This window comes from Podarcis gaigeae (genome assembly GCF_964106915.1).
Source record: "Podarcis gaigeae genome assembly, chromosome: 2".
NCBI lineage: Eukaryota > Metazoa > Chordata > Lepidosauria > Squamata > Lacertidae > Podarcis > Podarcis gaigeae.
Window position 1 is genome coordinate 11,640,983 of NC_139679.1, and position 15,773 is coordinate 11,656,755.

The 15,773-nt window shown below is 42.5% G+C and overlaps 1 protein-coding gene and 1 long non-coding RNA gene across 6 annotated transcripts in view; one reads left to right on the forward strand and one right to left on the reverse strand.

Annotated features, from left to right (window-relative positions):
* The window catches only part of DIP2B (disco interacting protein 2 homolog B), a 181,089-nt gene that overhangs the window by 132,639 nt on the left and 32,677 nt on the right, over positions 1-15,773 (reverse strand). The gene's annotated exons all lie outside the window — the stretch shown is intronic.
* On the forward strand, positions 81-3,149 carry LOC310840006. Its single transcript, XR_014561749.1, has 2 exons — positions 81-515; positions 675-3,149. It is a non-coding gene; the product is annotated as an uncharacterized lncRNA (long non-coding RNA).

Sequence of the window (15,773 nt, forward strand, 5' to 3'; positions counted from 1 at the left end):
TGACATAGCACTGTTCACTAATCCACTCCAGAGTTTAGCTTTCACCGAGGTATGGGAATGGAAAATTTTCAGAGGAGAGAGAAAGAAAAAAAAAGAGAACGGAGACGAAAATTTTCCATTACAGAAAATTTTCCACTCCACATCACTGCTAAACACACAGAGCAGTGTCTCATTTCTCATTAGGAGCTAGAGAGAGACTGGAAGCCTTTTGTATCGAAATCAGTTCAGTTTTTTAGAGGATACTGTGTGCTTTTGGACTGTATTCTGAATTAATCATCATGCCTAACCAGAAAAAAACTGGTGTGTGGCACCACTATATAGAAATCATTGAAGGAAGAAAGAGAGTTGGTCAGTGTAAATACTGTGGCCAGACATACGCGAATAATGCAACAAGGATGAAGAGGCATCTGACAATATGCAAGAATTGTCCGGAAAGAATACAATCTTCATACAAGAAGCTACTGCAGTTAAGTGCTGGAACAACATCTGGGAAAAGTCTACTTCAGGAATTAATTGTAAGTAAACGAACTAATATACTTAACAGCAATGAAGACTTGTATCTCTAGCAAATTATTTCTTAAAACCAGAAAGTGCTTTACCGCAAAGTTGACAAGAGAGCTCTAGATTTAGAGTAGGCTAAAAAAAATCCTTCTCTCCCCTCCCCTTTGTTCCAGGAACTGGGTAACTCAAGTGAAACAGCAAATTTGCCAAACATGAAAACTGAAAGTGTTGAGCTGCCAGCTCTGGGGAAGGGAGAAGCAGCAGGACCATCTTTTTCAAGGTCAGTGACACAAGATATGCCATCTGTAGGTAGCCACTCAAGACAATCAGATTTTTTAGCAAACTTTGTGGACAAAATGTCAAAGGAAGATCAGGAAAGAGCAGACGAGACGTTAGCTCGAGCTATATTTGCAAGTAGTACGTCTCTTTCCATAGTTGAAAATCAATACTGGAAGGATCTTTACAAACTGATTCGCCCATCATATAAATTGCCATCACATTATCGCTTAGCACATCCTCTTTTAGACAGAGAGTACAACAGAGTTCAAACAATGGTAGCTCAAAGGATCAGCCGAGCAGAATCACTGACACTCATGCCAAAGAGATGGACTAATACACAAGGAAATTCTCTTCTCAGCATTATGTTTGCAACACCTGAAGCAATATTCCTCAAAGCAATTGCTACCAAACCTTCTCATCATACTGGTGAATACATAGCCAACATACTGGGTGAAGAGATTGAGAGTGCAGGTCCACCCAGGGTACAAGCCCTTGTAACCGACAATACAAGTAGCATGAGAGGCGCAGGGGAAATATTAAAGTCAACGTACCCACACTTAATAGTATTTGTCTGTTCTGCTCACGGGTTGAACCTTCTGGCAAAAGATATCTTAAGTGCCAGTACGATGAAAACAATATTGGCAAACGGCAAAGCAATTGTGAAGGTATTCAACAATCACCCAATAGCTAATCAGGCACTGAAGAAATTACAGAAAGAGAAGCAGGGGGAGGAAAATGCCCTTTTATTGCCATCAGAAACCAGATGGAGCTCAGCTACCAAGTGTTTAGAGAGCCTACTGCATACAATGAACTGTTTGCAGCACGCTTCAACAGAAGAAACGGTATCCCAGATTATTCCTCAGAACATTCGTAAGCAGATTCTCGATGACGTGTTTTGGGTTAAAGTTCAAGATGCATACAATTTGCTACTACCAATTTCAGAGGCTACTAAGAAGCTTGAAGATGCACCAATCCTTTCATATATTCCAGAGATGTTCAGAAAGCTGAATGAAAATCTAATTCAGCTTTTGCCTTCTTCACCTCTATCTAAAGAAGAGGCGGAAGTAATAAAGCAAGGATTTACTAAAGTATCTGAGATATGCTCCCATCCAGTTCATCTGGCAGCAAATCTACTGGACCCCCAGCACTGTGGACAACATTTATCAGAATCTGATATAGCCACTGCTCTTGATATAATTATGGAACTAGCTAAGAACATCCCTAACATTAATGAAAGAGCTGTCATGGCAGACATTGCTGAATATCGTGCAAAAGAGAAACTTTGGAGCCAAGACATTGTTTGGCGGGCATCTGAGGCTGTTTCTCCCCTCACATGGTGGAAGGGATATTGTAACACCCGGCAATTGTCCAGGATTGCTGTAAGGATCTTCAGCATTCCACCAACAGCCACTTCCTGTGAACGGAAATGGAAAACTTTTGACACAATCAAGACAAAGAAGAGGAACAGACTGACAAATGAACGCACTGCTAAGCTGGTGTCTGTTTCTCTCTTGCTGCAGCAGGAGAACCAGTTACAAGCACAACTAGTGAACAGGATGAAGTGTGATAAATTGCCTATAGACTCGTTGCAGATGAAATCATTGTTCGGTGAAAGAGAACATGGCTCAACAAGTTCTGAGTCAGATTCACCTCCATTTGGAGTGGAATTCACAAGAAGTGAGAGTGCCTCTACAGACAGTGAAACTGAAGGATCCCCTCAATGAAAGTAGATCGAAGGACTACAGTGACTTATCATGCACAGCTCTCGGTGGAACAGTTTTCTCTACATTCATGATTTCCTCCTTCAAATTTAAACAATGTAAGGGAAGTCAATACTTTTTAGTTCTTGATGTCTAAAAATATTTACAAGTACCCTAATCAAAATAATTTCCAGGTAAAGCTTTGGATTTTTAGATATATAAATAAATAGTCTGTATTAAATATTTTTTCCTAAGTAAATATTGGAAAATCATTTGGGTTGTTCATAAAACATTTAATTCTGAAAAGAGAAGTGTAATGTTTTCTGATTTCTGGAGTCCATGAGGTGTGGAAACAGCTTGTTCCTGATGGGTTCTCACTTTCCTGGAAAAGACACACCTGTAGCTTTGGATTGCTCCTAGAACCAACGTTATTTCTGGAGACTCGGGTAACCTCAATGGCAAAAGGTGCCTATTTAAACTACACCTGGTTACCTAGCTATGGCTCGCATTGGACAGAGATGACGACCACTGTACTCCACCCAGCTCCTACTGATGCGTTTTATGTTTTTACTGTAATATTGTGGTTCTTTTAGCCTGTATATTGCCTTGTGATGTTTTATATGAAAGTGCAATTTATAAATTTTAAATAAAATAAACAGAACTCTAACACCGGTTGGCAGTTTGTTTCCAGAACCCAATTTAAGGTGCTCACATTCATGTTTAAAGCCCAGCATGAATCATAGAATCATAGAGTTGGAAGAGACCACAAGGGCCATCGAGTCCAACCCCCTGCCAAGCAGGAAACACCATCAGAGCACTCCTGACATATGGTTGTCAAGCCTCTGCTCAAAGACCTCCAAAGAAGGAGACTCCACCACACTCCTTGGCAGCAAATCCCACTGTCGAACAGCTCTTACTGACTTAGGCCCCAAGTATCTAAAAGATGACCACCATCCCTACTTTTTAAAAATTAGGATCAGCAGAAGCAGCTCTCTTCATAGTTCCACAAGGAATGATGGCTTGGGAGAGGGCTTCCTATGTGGCAGCCTCTAAATTGAGGGACTTCCTTCAGACAGAGGTGCATCTAGCATCTTCTTTGTATAGCTTTCTTTGTATGATACACCTGTTTACACTGGCCTTGGATTCTTAAGGTATTCTACTCTGTGGGTCCCACCACTTTTACTTAATTTAAACTGTCATGTTCTGGCTAGAATGGTTTTATCTGTTTTTTATCATTTCAACTACTATATCTGTTTTTATAATTGTATATTATAAAGTCATCTTGAGACCATATGGTAGATCAGATGCCAAAGTATTAAGTGTCACAGAGGAAATTCTGATTCAATTTTTTCTGTAAAACCCACACCACTGTCTTCATTGCTGATCCTAACACCCATGTCAAGTAATAAATGCATAATAATAGCCTGACATTAAACTATGAGGACATTGACCATCTTGTTCTTTTTTAATGCTTTGAGCCAGTACAAGGGAATCTTATCACAAAGACGCAGTGTGCAGGAACAGACAACGAGATCTGAAATGGTTTTAAAAAATAAAAACCTCAATGCTTTGAAAGATTATTGAAGAAATTTTTGAAGAAATAATTACTGAAAAGGAACATCAATAATGGAGTAAATGAAAACAAAGGTAAGAAGTAATTGAGACCAAGATACTACTAAGTGTTGCCAAAGTCACATGAACAGTAAAATCCATCTTAACATAAAAGCTGATCTTGAGTGTTTTGTACAACAGTTTCCCAGTCTATATTATGCTAGCTGTGGCTCATATAGAACATTATTATGCATGTCTACTTAGAAGTTAAAACCCCATGGAGTTTAATGGGACTTATTCAAAAAAGTGTACATCGCCAATATATTATTGAACTGGTTCTATCGACTCTACTCCAGTTAACAATGACACTGTCTCATCATGAAAATAAGAATAGTTGAAAACAGCCAGGCTGAAAGTAATTGAAACAAAAGGCTTTCGGGAAGAGCATCACATTCCTAATCAGAACACAGAACGATTAAGAGGAAAGAGAAATAAGGTGCTGTATATATGCAAATGGATTTTGAAATGTTTAAGGTTATCCTTTGCAGGTAAATCTACACATTAATGTAAACCCACACACCGAGTCATGAAAAGCGACTCAGCTCTAAACGTACAAGGTCTTCACTCTTCCATGTACTGTAAGTGAAATATCTCTTTTCTTTACTGAAAGTGTAGCGTCACAGAAATGCTAAGGTGAGCAAGTGTAAAGTATGAGCAAGTATAAAGCACGGGATTATTTTAAATTGAGGTACAAGAAAATAAGGTGCCTACATTGAGAATGGTGCTTGGCTATCTAATGGTTTTTGTTGCTGACATCTGTGTGTCTCGAGAGACAATGAAGTGCGCCTCAGGGACTGAAGACAAACTGCTGTGTTAGCAGCCCCAAAGTGACTTCCCTGGGGCACAAGCCTAAGCAGTGTGTATGGAGGCCCTGGGCTGCCCAGACAACAAGAGCCCCACCCTTGATCTCACTGATGTGGTCCAAAGGAAAGCAGTGAGGAGGGAAGAAGCGAGGAAGGAAATGGTAGACAAACTGAGAAATGGAGAGATGGGCACAGGAAAGGAGGTTAGATACAGAAAACTGAGCTGTACCGGGCGTAAGTATTTAGTATTCCCTTGATTTTCTTTGATTGCATAGTCTAGGCAGACAGGCCTAAGACCCCAGACTTCCTCACAAGGCTTTCTGCCCTGTATGCCTGCCTGAGAATCCCTCTATCTAGGCTGCCATCTGATCTCCCTGGCAAATGAATGGTGTTGAGAAATAGGCTCTTTCTGGCACCCAATAGGCAAGTTCTCTTTCTCCCTCCGCCATCCAGAGCGTACCCCCATTAGCTTAGAATGCTCCGTTTCCACAGCGACTCCAACTTGTTTTGTAAAGTTTTGCTCATGTCCACCCACAATCCTCCTGATGCCAGCCTCTGATCTATTACTATAGCCTGACACTGTCCTAGATGAGAGCTAGGAAGCAGCTGCACACTGCAGCCAGTTATCAGCCCAGAGAGATGCTCCTGCACCACTCACGCGAACAAGGAGAAGAACAAAGAATATATTTTGGGGGGGAAATCTAAGCGGGGCCCCAAAACAGCCCAACCGGAGGGTGGGCAATGGATGGAAAACAGTATGTGAAGGAATGGAATGAAACAACTGGAATCCTGAACATCAGCATGCTACACTGTGACGTTTTCTTGCAGGTCTGCCTTGTTCTTTACAATCCTCATCATCACTCAGATGGGTGAACACCTATCTCCCGCTACAATATGACTCTCTCTTTTTGTTGCAATCAATGTGTGTTGGGGAAAGTATAATGAATCACAAAAGTCATCCTACTCATAATGCTTTCAAAGGCCAACAAGAGTCTAGCAAATCTCAAAAATCCAAGTGTGCCAAACAATGAATTGGACTGAGAACATAACACCTGCTGAATCCTTTCTGTGACCATTGTTCTCTCCCAATAACTGTAAAAAGCCCACATTATAATTTGGGCTGGGGGGGGGGGGAGAGAGAGAGAGAGAGGTTCAGTTGCAACAGCTGAAAATTAAATTCCTATATTGCCCATTCCACCCCAGCCAAGGCTATGATCTCATGTTCCATGTACGCATGTTGTTTCCACTACTGGCTATGAGTTATATGACCCTAATGCTCCCTAACAAGGCCAACAACTGGACGTCACCCCACTTGCATGTACAGAGTTGCACTACTGAAATAAATCAGCATCTGAAGAACATCAGGATTCTACTGCTATTTGCTGATATCTGAGGCTGTTTATCGATTTAAGTTCATTGGCTTCGAGTAGATGAGAGCTGCTTTGCTATTCCCCTCAGTACAAGCCTACCTTGTGTGTCTTATCTTTAATATTAGATTAAGATTGTTGGAATAGGAACTTTTATACCCGTACAAAGGCCCATGAATGGTTCTGTGACTTGTTGCTCCCAAGCACTCATTAACTATATCACCATTTCAGAGTTCAACTAAGAACTTGCCACTCTCTTTGCTTTGTTTAATCCTAGCATATTTAGCACACAATGACAATCTGGCCTATGAGAATATGCAGAGATATTACCCACAATAAAAGTTGCACTGAATAATGCATATGTAGCATTATCGCAATGAGCCATATGTGTTGACAACCACGCACTTCCAAAACCATATTCACAGCACCAGCATTAAGTATCAATATGGTTCTACAGCAGAATGGTACCTCAGGTTACATATGCTTCAGATTACATACGCTTCAGGTTACAGACTCTGCTAACCCAGAAATAGTACCTCAGGTTAAGAACTTTGCTTCAGGATGAGAACAGAAATAGTGCTCCGGCGGCGCGGTGGCAGTAGGAGGCCTCATTAGCTAAAGTGGTGCTTCAGGTTAAGAACAGTTTCAGGTTAAGAACGGACCTCCGGAACGAATTAAGTACTTAACCCGAGGTACCACTGTATATAGATGCTTCACTTGGAAAAATTATAATTATTACCAGCTCTGTTTTCATCCCACACTTCCTTCTATTGGTCTTTAAAGTGCAGTGCTGACAGCAGTAACTTCAAAATGAAAAAGTATTGCCAAGGAAGAAATCAGACCTGGAAGGCCTGCAATTTAGATGAAACCCCAGAAAAAGTGAATCCTAGTAACTAGGGATGAGTATGGCACACTGTCATCATTCAGTCTCGCTGGCATTTCACATATGCTAAATCCAGGTTGTAAGTAAATCCTGCAGAAATCTCAGCGCTGGGAAAAATAATGGAACCCCTAACTACAAAAGGCACTGCAGAACATGTCCTGCACCCTGAGCTGAATTAAAAAACTGACTGATTTTAACGGATAAGAAGTGCCCCTCAAACTCTCAGTTAACACAGTCATGTGGCAGTCTACAACACAGCCTACAAATACATACACAAAATCAGGAGTCGGAACTAAATCTGAGGGACACAGAATCCTGAGCAGTAGGTAAGAATGTAAATAAAAGGACTGGACGCTTCGACAAAGCACACAGTACTGCTTCTATGCATAACATGCCCTAATGTAACTTTGAGGAGGGAGGTGGTGTAAGGGGCTTCTTCACACACACAAAGTACCCACATGTCCAAGGATAAGTGACTCAAATTTGCTGTTATGTTTGTTGTTTTCATGAAATCCAGTATTGTTTCTCCTGTCACCAAGTCTACAGGGCTTTTTAAATTATTATTTACAACAGTGTTTCTCAAACAGTGGGCCTTGGGCCACTTTCAGGCAGGTTTCAGTATCACAACCTGCCCAGTGCCTCCTCATTGGCCTGCTGTGACTCCTAGCTGCACCACCATTATGTGACTGGTGGGCCTCAGTAATTTTCAGTCATTTCAAGGGGGCCCTGGGGGTAGGAAGTTTGAGAATTTAAAATACCGATAGCCCACCTTTCCACAGAGCACCACACCACACAAGGTACACATTGCAAATTCAAAACTAAGAGCAGTCCAAGAGACACTTTTACTCTCGTCTCTTTCACCCCAGGAGCTGCTGCAGGGGTTCATCCTGACTCTGCACAGCAGACCTGGAGGAGGCACAGGGCACAGACAGGGAAGCCCTGTTGCACTAGTGGGAGCTCTTGCACAGGATTACACTAGCATGAAACCGGGCCAAAAAAAATTCCTCTAGATCAGGAATGGAGAACCTTGGCTCTCCAGATATGTTTGACTCCAACTCCCATAATTCCTGGCTATTGGCCATGCTGTATGAGGTTGATGGAAGTTGAGGTCCAACAATATCTGGAGGGTCACAGATTCCCCACCTTTTCTTGATACAGAAATAACAGCATACAGCATCAATTGGAAATATAAGACTTCCCCTCAACATCCCTACTAAATTTTAGTAATATTTACCCACTACAGAGCTTTGAAAATCTAACCTGATCCCTCAAGAATCAGTTATTGTTCCTCATTTGCAAATGTTGCTTCGATTTCTATATCTAGAAGAAAAATGTTTAGTTTAGAGCTGTGGCTGAATTGTGAGTGCCATCTGGTTTGCTTTTTGAAAAATTTCCTTTGCTCAGGCTTCAATGTGACAACTGCAAGCCTTAACATGTCCCAAACTGGCACATCCGATACTTGTCTGTCTGCTTTATGATTGCTCATGACAAAGCAGCTTGTTTAGCTTACCTGAAACTTTATTTTGTTAAAATATTGGTTAGCAAAATTGTGCAATAGGCCTGAGGCATTCAGCTGCAGAACATACCAGTTTGCATTTAAACCCGACTGTGTGTTGAAGTAAGCTTTACTCTGTTGACTGGCAAGAGTCTCCCACCCCACTCTTCTGAATGTACATTACATTCTACATTACATCCAACAAGATTTTAAAGGTTCAGCTGAAAAGCCCTTTGAGGAAAGGGGCTAGTCAAAACTTAAATAAACCACAAGCCCTGGCTTGCATGTAAAGCTAAGCCAGAATTCTACCTTGTTTCCTCCCTGGAGGGCTGAACAAGAAGCAGGGGAAGAACAAAGTAGATGTTCATCTGAAACCATGCTTGTAAGTCAGTATTTGAAATCCATATACCAAATGGCAGTGTGGGTTGCCGACGCCCGGGGCCATGTAGAAGTGGGTAGGTTGGGAGGGAGGGCAATGGACAGAGTTCGCACGTGCATACAACTACCTAAAGGTGTCCATGTCACCCAGGAAATCACAGTCACAGAGATAAGAAGAGTTCTATTGTCTGGAAAGGTCACTTCCTGGTTTGCATGAAGAAGTTGTTTTTAATGGAGCCCAGTGATGGAATCACACAACTGTATTGAGGCAGCACTGGGTGTCAAGCTACACCATTGCATATATCTACCACTTGGGGCTCAGCCATTATTTAAGTTTTCAACCTCTTAATGTCTGAGGATCTCTCATCAAAATATATTTACATGACATTTTTTAATGGGGTAAAATTGTACAATTTTCAGTTCTCATGAAAATCACATACAGTGGTACCTCGGGTTAAGTACTTAATTCGTTCCGGAGGTCCGTTCTTAACCTGAAACTGTTCTTAACCTGAAGCACCACTTTAGCTAATGGGGCATCCCGCTCCTGCCGGAGCACGATTTCTGTTCTCATCCTGAAGCAAAGTTCTTAACCCGAGGTACTATTTCTGGGTTAGCGGAATCTGTAACCTGAAGCGTATGTAACCCGAGGTACCACTGTAATTTCAATGTATCAGGTTTGCCGGGTCATATTCCCTCTGAGAACTCAAAATTCAGACTGGGAAGCACTGGAGCATGAGGACTCTGGAGGGAAGGAGAGGGCATGAGACTATGCAGAACAGCCCTCCTGATGAAGCCTCCACCTCTGCCCCTAGATCTGACAAGGCAGAAGACCGAAGAGCTGGCCCTGCCCAGCCTGTAGAGAACAAATAGGCAACAGGCGTCTCCTACTGTGACAGAGCAGAAGAGGTCTGAGGAGGAGGTGCACCCAGCTATCCCTCTCACAGGGAGAGGCCCTGTATCATGAGAATGGAGGAGACTCGTTCCCCTTGGAGAAGTGCCCACCTCCAGGCCAGGAGTGATCACAGGAAAAGGATAGCTGAGTCTTCTCTGCCTCTGCAGGGAAGTAGGGAAACATGTTGGAACAAAATTGCAGCTCTCACACAGTCTTGGCACTCTTGAACCTTGGCCTTTGCTCTCAGGCTGGATTTATTGCTGCTACTCCGCTGCCTCTGAAGAGCACGCAGATGAGAATCTGCTCTTTCCTACCCAATGAGCCTGAGTCATTGAGGCTGCTTTAATAAAAGTTTACTTCTTTACTCCTATGCAAACACTTCCATTGTCTGGCTTTGGACAGGATCCAAGACACACTGCCCATCAAGTATGGCTTCATAGCCAACATGTTAGAAAAAATTATAATACAGTATAGTAATTTGCATGGAAACAGCGTACACAAATGATGGAAGCCCTCCTTTCGGCTAGCTTCCAAAGTGACCCTGAGGGCTGGATCGAAGAGAAAATACTGCTAGCTACTCTTACAAAAGTGTGACTTCTTAAAGGCGAGTATCAACATTAATAGAAAATTATTAATGCACTCCATCTAATAAACTCCCCTTGCTGTGACTATCCAGTTTTTGAACCTAAAGGGAAAAAAGGGAGCATTCTCTAAGAGTGACAACTGTCTGTTCTGGGTTCGATTTTTGTACTCTGCATGTGTTATTTGCAAAATTGATTTTCATTATCAAAATGTCCTTAGTGGACATAGCTGGAACAACCATCTGAAATAAATGTGCAAGTATTATGTGAAAAAAAACCTTTTATACATTTGTAAAATACCATCATTTTACAGTTTGAGTTCCTGGCATCAGATACTACAAGCCATTCCTTGAACAGCAGAAAAGTGCCACAATTTTAGATTTTGGAACAAGAAGACAATGGAGAAAAAAATAACACTGCCACAGAAACCAGTTAAGTCAGATGCTGGATGCCAGCAGTCCCGCACCTGGTTTAAATTGTCACTCCCTGAATTAAAGTAGAAAGTTCCTCTGTTCTCTTAGTATAGTATTAAAGATGAGTAAAATGAAAACCTATCTTGCACTTTTGACAGGCTGACTGCTGCAAGCATCTGAAAAATGTTCCACTCCAGTACTGTTTATGATATTGCAATATGGCTTCAGTTTGGTCTCCTGTGCAGGTAATCAAAAGGGTTCAGTTGGTCCTCTCAAGGGAGGCATTGTTTGAAGTCCAGAAATGCAATCCCACCAAGTCACCTTTACAATAGGGTGCCCCTGTAGGAGATGGCCCCTTTAATCAAGTGTCCAAATTTAGCTACACTCAATTGCCACTGGTCTCCACAAAAGAAAAGAAAATTATTTCTAGCAGGGTAGGGAACCACCATGCTAATTATTACCTTGACCATACTAGAGAAACTGTACTGCTGTACATATGGATGCACAGGGAGGAAGTAGTGTTTGAAATTAGCCAGGCGCCAGACACATTTTGCTACTGGCAAGGGTCCAATTGCGACCATCTGGAGATCTCTGGATGCCAGGTTGGAGACTGACATCTCCATCTTTCTTAAGCAACTGAGCAGAAGAGCTTTTTTACTGCATTTATATCCCAGCTATTTCTCCAAGGAGAATATAGTTCACCTCCCTCCTCAGTTAACCCCTACAATGATCCAGTGAGGTAGGGTCAAGATGCTGTGACTCGCCCAACATCACACAGTGAGCTTCATGACTGAGTGGGGATTGTGTTATTTGATGTTATAAAACACAAAGTGTTATACAAATGAAATGAGCAGCAGCAGCAACAACAACAACAACAACATTCCATTGCAAAAAAAGTTTCAGTGCACCCAAGTTTTATTTCTTCAGACTGTTGGGGCCCAAGAATTGAAATCTTTCCTCCCTATCCTATGTTCTGGAGGTCCTTTGTCTACACATTGTAGCCTCCATATATGCTCCCACTTCCTATTTTTGCATTGCAACTTAAATCTTTTTTGACTCATCCTTCCTTCATCTGCATGCTTCCAGCTTCTAGTGTGTATACAATGTGCTGCTAATTGAGTTGTTACGTTTATTTAGCTAATTCCCCCCAAATAAGTAGTCAATGCTAATACTTTAGTAGACCTCATTTCCCCCAAGAAATGTGTATAGTTTGCTGAGCTATTCCCTAATGCAGCAATGAATGTGTATATTTTGATTCTGCGTGTTGAGTAAACATTATTTCTGTGGCTTGGGAAAGACCTGCTGGGTAAGATCTGCCAAGACTCACTATTGCCATGGTTCAAAGATCCTAATAGACAAGAAGCTTAAAACGTTCATAAGGGAAACACAGCTCTACCACGGAGGCCTGTTAACAGTACTGTTTAAGAGTAGCGAATGGTGAATCAAGAGTTAGCCATTAATGCCAACCCTATTACTTCTTCTGGAGGGATGGAAGTGTTAGTAACAGCAAAAACAGTTTTTCTGGCTGCTTAAAAACTAACCAATTTATTATGGCATAATGTGTGTGGACTATAGCCCTCATTATTAGAGGCATGAAACGTTATCCTGAATTATATATTACCATATACAAGCGAGGCGGGGGGGCACGAATGCAAACACTGAGGTCAGAGGGAAATGCAATGCAAAAAATATGTAATTAAACACTGATCATTCACGAAACACTTAGCACAGAAATTCTGGCACACAGGCGGTGCTGTGGTCTAAACCACAGAGCCTAGGGCTCGCCCATCAGAAGGTTGGTGGTTTGAATCCCCACGACCCGAGGTGAGCTCCCATTGCTCAGTCCCAGCTCCTGCCCACCTAGCAGTTCGGAAGCACGTCAAAGTGCAAGTAGATAAATAGGTACCGCTCTGGCGAGAAGGTAAACGGCGTTTCCGTGTGCTGCTCTGGTTTGCCAGAAGCAGCAGCTTAGTCATGCTGGCCACATGACCTGGAAGCTGTCTGAGGACAAACGCCGGCTCCCTCGGCCAGTAAAGCGAGATGAGCATGCAACCCCCGAGTCGTCCACGACTGGACCTAACGGTCAGGGATACCTTTACCTTTTAAGCCATGGCAGTAATGCCCTCTTGCTGTTATCCCATGGTAATATGTGCGGGGGGGGGGGGGGGATGTACAAGATGACAATACAAGGTGTTGGAACCAAAGGTTCTCATGCTGGGTGGCTAAACAAAGCATGAAAGTCAACCAGATCCAAGCAATCCTAACCAAACAAGTAGAAAAACAGGAGAAAGGGGAACTGAATTTCACCAGCACACTTCTCTCTGAAACACAGAAATACCAGAGGACAAGATAAATTTTCCCTTCGGTTGGTTACTGCTTTTGCCCTCATTGCTGTCCTGCCAGACAAAATGCCCTGAAGAAGTAACATGCTGAACAGAACACGTTAGTTTGATAAATTTAAACGCAGCAGCAGAGACCTTGGTGAATCTAATCTTTGGTGACGTGCAAAAGTGGGTAATTCTTTCCATGTGGTTGCCTTTTTAAAAAAGGATACATCAAGGAAGCAGCTTGGGCTACGTTGGTTTCTCATTGTAGAAACATTTTTCTCTGACTTGCAAAAGGTTGACCAGGGAACAACTGTCTGCTTCCTTTCACTCTAGGCACGGATGAAGCTGGACTCTCAGCTTACGGCCTCACCCTAACAGAAATTATCCGCAACTTGTGATGGCAGTCAGTGGGGACAGCAAGCCCTTCTCATTTATGTATTTAACAAGAACAAATATTGTATGAAGACTTCCCAAACTCAATTAAAACATTCACTATATTATCAGTAAAAAAAAGGTAAAGAGACCCCTGACCATTACGTCCAGTCATGACCGGCTCTGGGGTTGCGGCGCTCATCTCACTTTATTGGCCGAGGGAGCCGGGGTACAGCTTCCGGGTGATGTGGCCAGCATGACTAAGCCGCTTCTGGCGAACCAGAGCAGCGCATGGAAATGCCGTTTACCTTCCCGCTGAAGTGGTACCTATTTGCACTTTGAGGTGCTTTCGAACTGCTAGGTTGGCAGGAGCAGAGACTGAGCAACGGGAGCTCACCCTGTCGCAGGGATTCAAGCCGCCGACCTTCTGATCAGCAAGCCCTAGGCTCTGTGGTTTAACCCACAGTGCCACCCGCATCCCTTATATTATCAGTAGGTGGGGAGCAAAGAGACAATCTTTCAGAGGGAGGAGGCAAAACGAAGAAAGGCCTCTTGAAACAGTCCGTAAATGTGAACAAATGCCAAAATCTCTCGGGCTCTAGTTTCAGCGAGCCCCCTGCTATCAGAAAAGTGCCTAAAACAGGGGTGCACAACCTGCGGCCCTGCAGGTTGTGAGTTGTAGTTCAGAAACATCTGGGGGGCTGCAGGTTGTACACCCCTGGCCTAAAAGTAAGAGTTTTCGAAAACTAGTCACATCATTGACATCATTATGTGTGCCCCTGCTTCACTTGGAATTTTCAGCAACAAGCCGAGGCTGACTGTAAAGCGCCGTGGATAAAACAACAATTTTAACTCCCCCCCCAATATAATTTAATGTCCTTTAAAAATAACACTTGTTTAAAATGTCATTTGAATGTAATGCATCATAAGCTAATCCTCTCCCATCCGTGTCACACTGCATGCTGCTTAAGCGGGTGCCCTAAACCTTGGCAGCAGCTTGCCAGGGGGAGGGGAGAAGGAGCCAGGCTGTACAAGCAGAACTTCACATGCAGTTTTTTTGAATCCCTGCCTTAATCTCTTACAACTAAATCCATGACGTAATATCAAGCACAATGAGATAAAGCCTGCTTTTCAAAGCAAAATGAATGCACTCAGGTTTAAAAATCAGAATCCTGAAGTGAAGAATTAGACATATGATCATAGATCAATTACCATATTTATTATTGTGCAAAGTATTTATGACTACCAAGCAAACAGCATGGAGAAATATCATTCTGCCAGGAAACAACCCTCCTTCACTTCTGGAATGTTCTGGGCCCTTAAGTATTTCAAGTGAGTGATCTTGCTTAGCATCCTTGTATGTGCCCTAGTGCCGATGAAACAGACATTCTTAATTCCATAACTGCTTTCCTAAGCAGATATAAATTCTGTTGATCAAATGCCGTGTTCACTGTGTGACCAGAGGCTTTAGATTATGCTCTTGGGCAGTACAAAAGCTCTATTTAGTTGCAAGCAGATATGTTTCATTATAGCAACCAAATTATATGCAAGTTTATTTGTGACATATACGAGATAGGAAGCTGGAAGCTTGATTTACATCACTCTACCCTGCAATAACCTAAAAGTAATCATCCAGTTCACAGATTTTAATCAAACTCAAGTGAGTGTAACTGTGCAAAGAAGTGAGTTTCTATGTCTGCATTAATATGTAAAATCACTTCACTAACCTGGAAGAATATAAAAAATTTGCCAGCCCACATGTTTTTGCAGCCCACTCCCCTGTATTTCCCTATACTTCAGTGAAGCTTGAACACTGGGGCCGCAAAAGTACCTGCTTTGGTATCAACTGTTTGCCCTATCAAACTGCTACTACCCTGAGCAACTGCTCCCAATAACGTCAGAAACTTTCTAGATCTTAGAGGAAGAAGTCGGGATTCAGGAAGCAGGTCCTCCTGCACGGTAACCTGAGTTCCCAATGACTCTTCTGATGAGACTTGAGAGATTCATCTCCAAAACATAGGGTTGCCATATTTCAAAAAGTAAAAACTAGGATACCCCAAAAGTTGTTGGGTTTTTCCAGAAGGACATATTTCAACCCTACAAAAACAACTCTGCTTTCCAAAAAGAAGCCCTTGTTGAAGCCCCTTCCAAGGTGCTCCCCTGGACTCAGA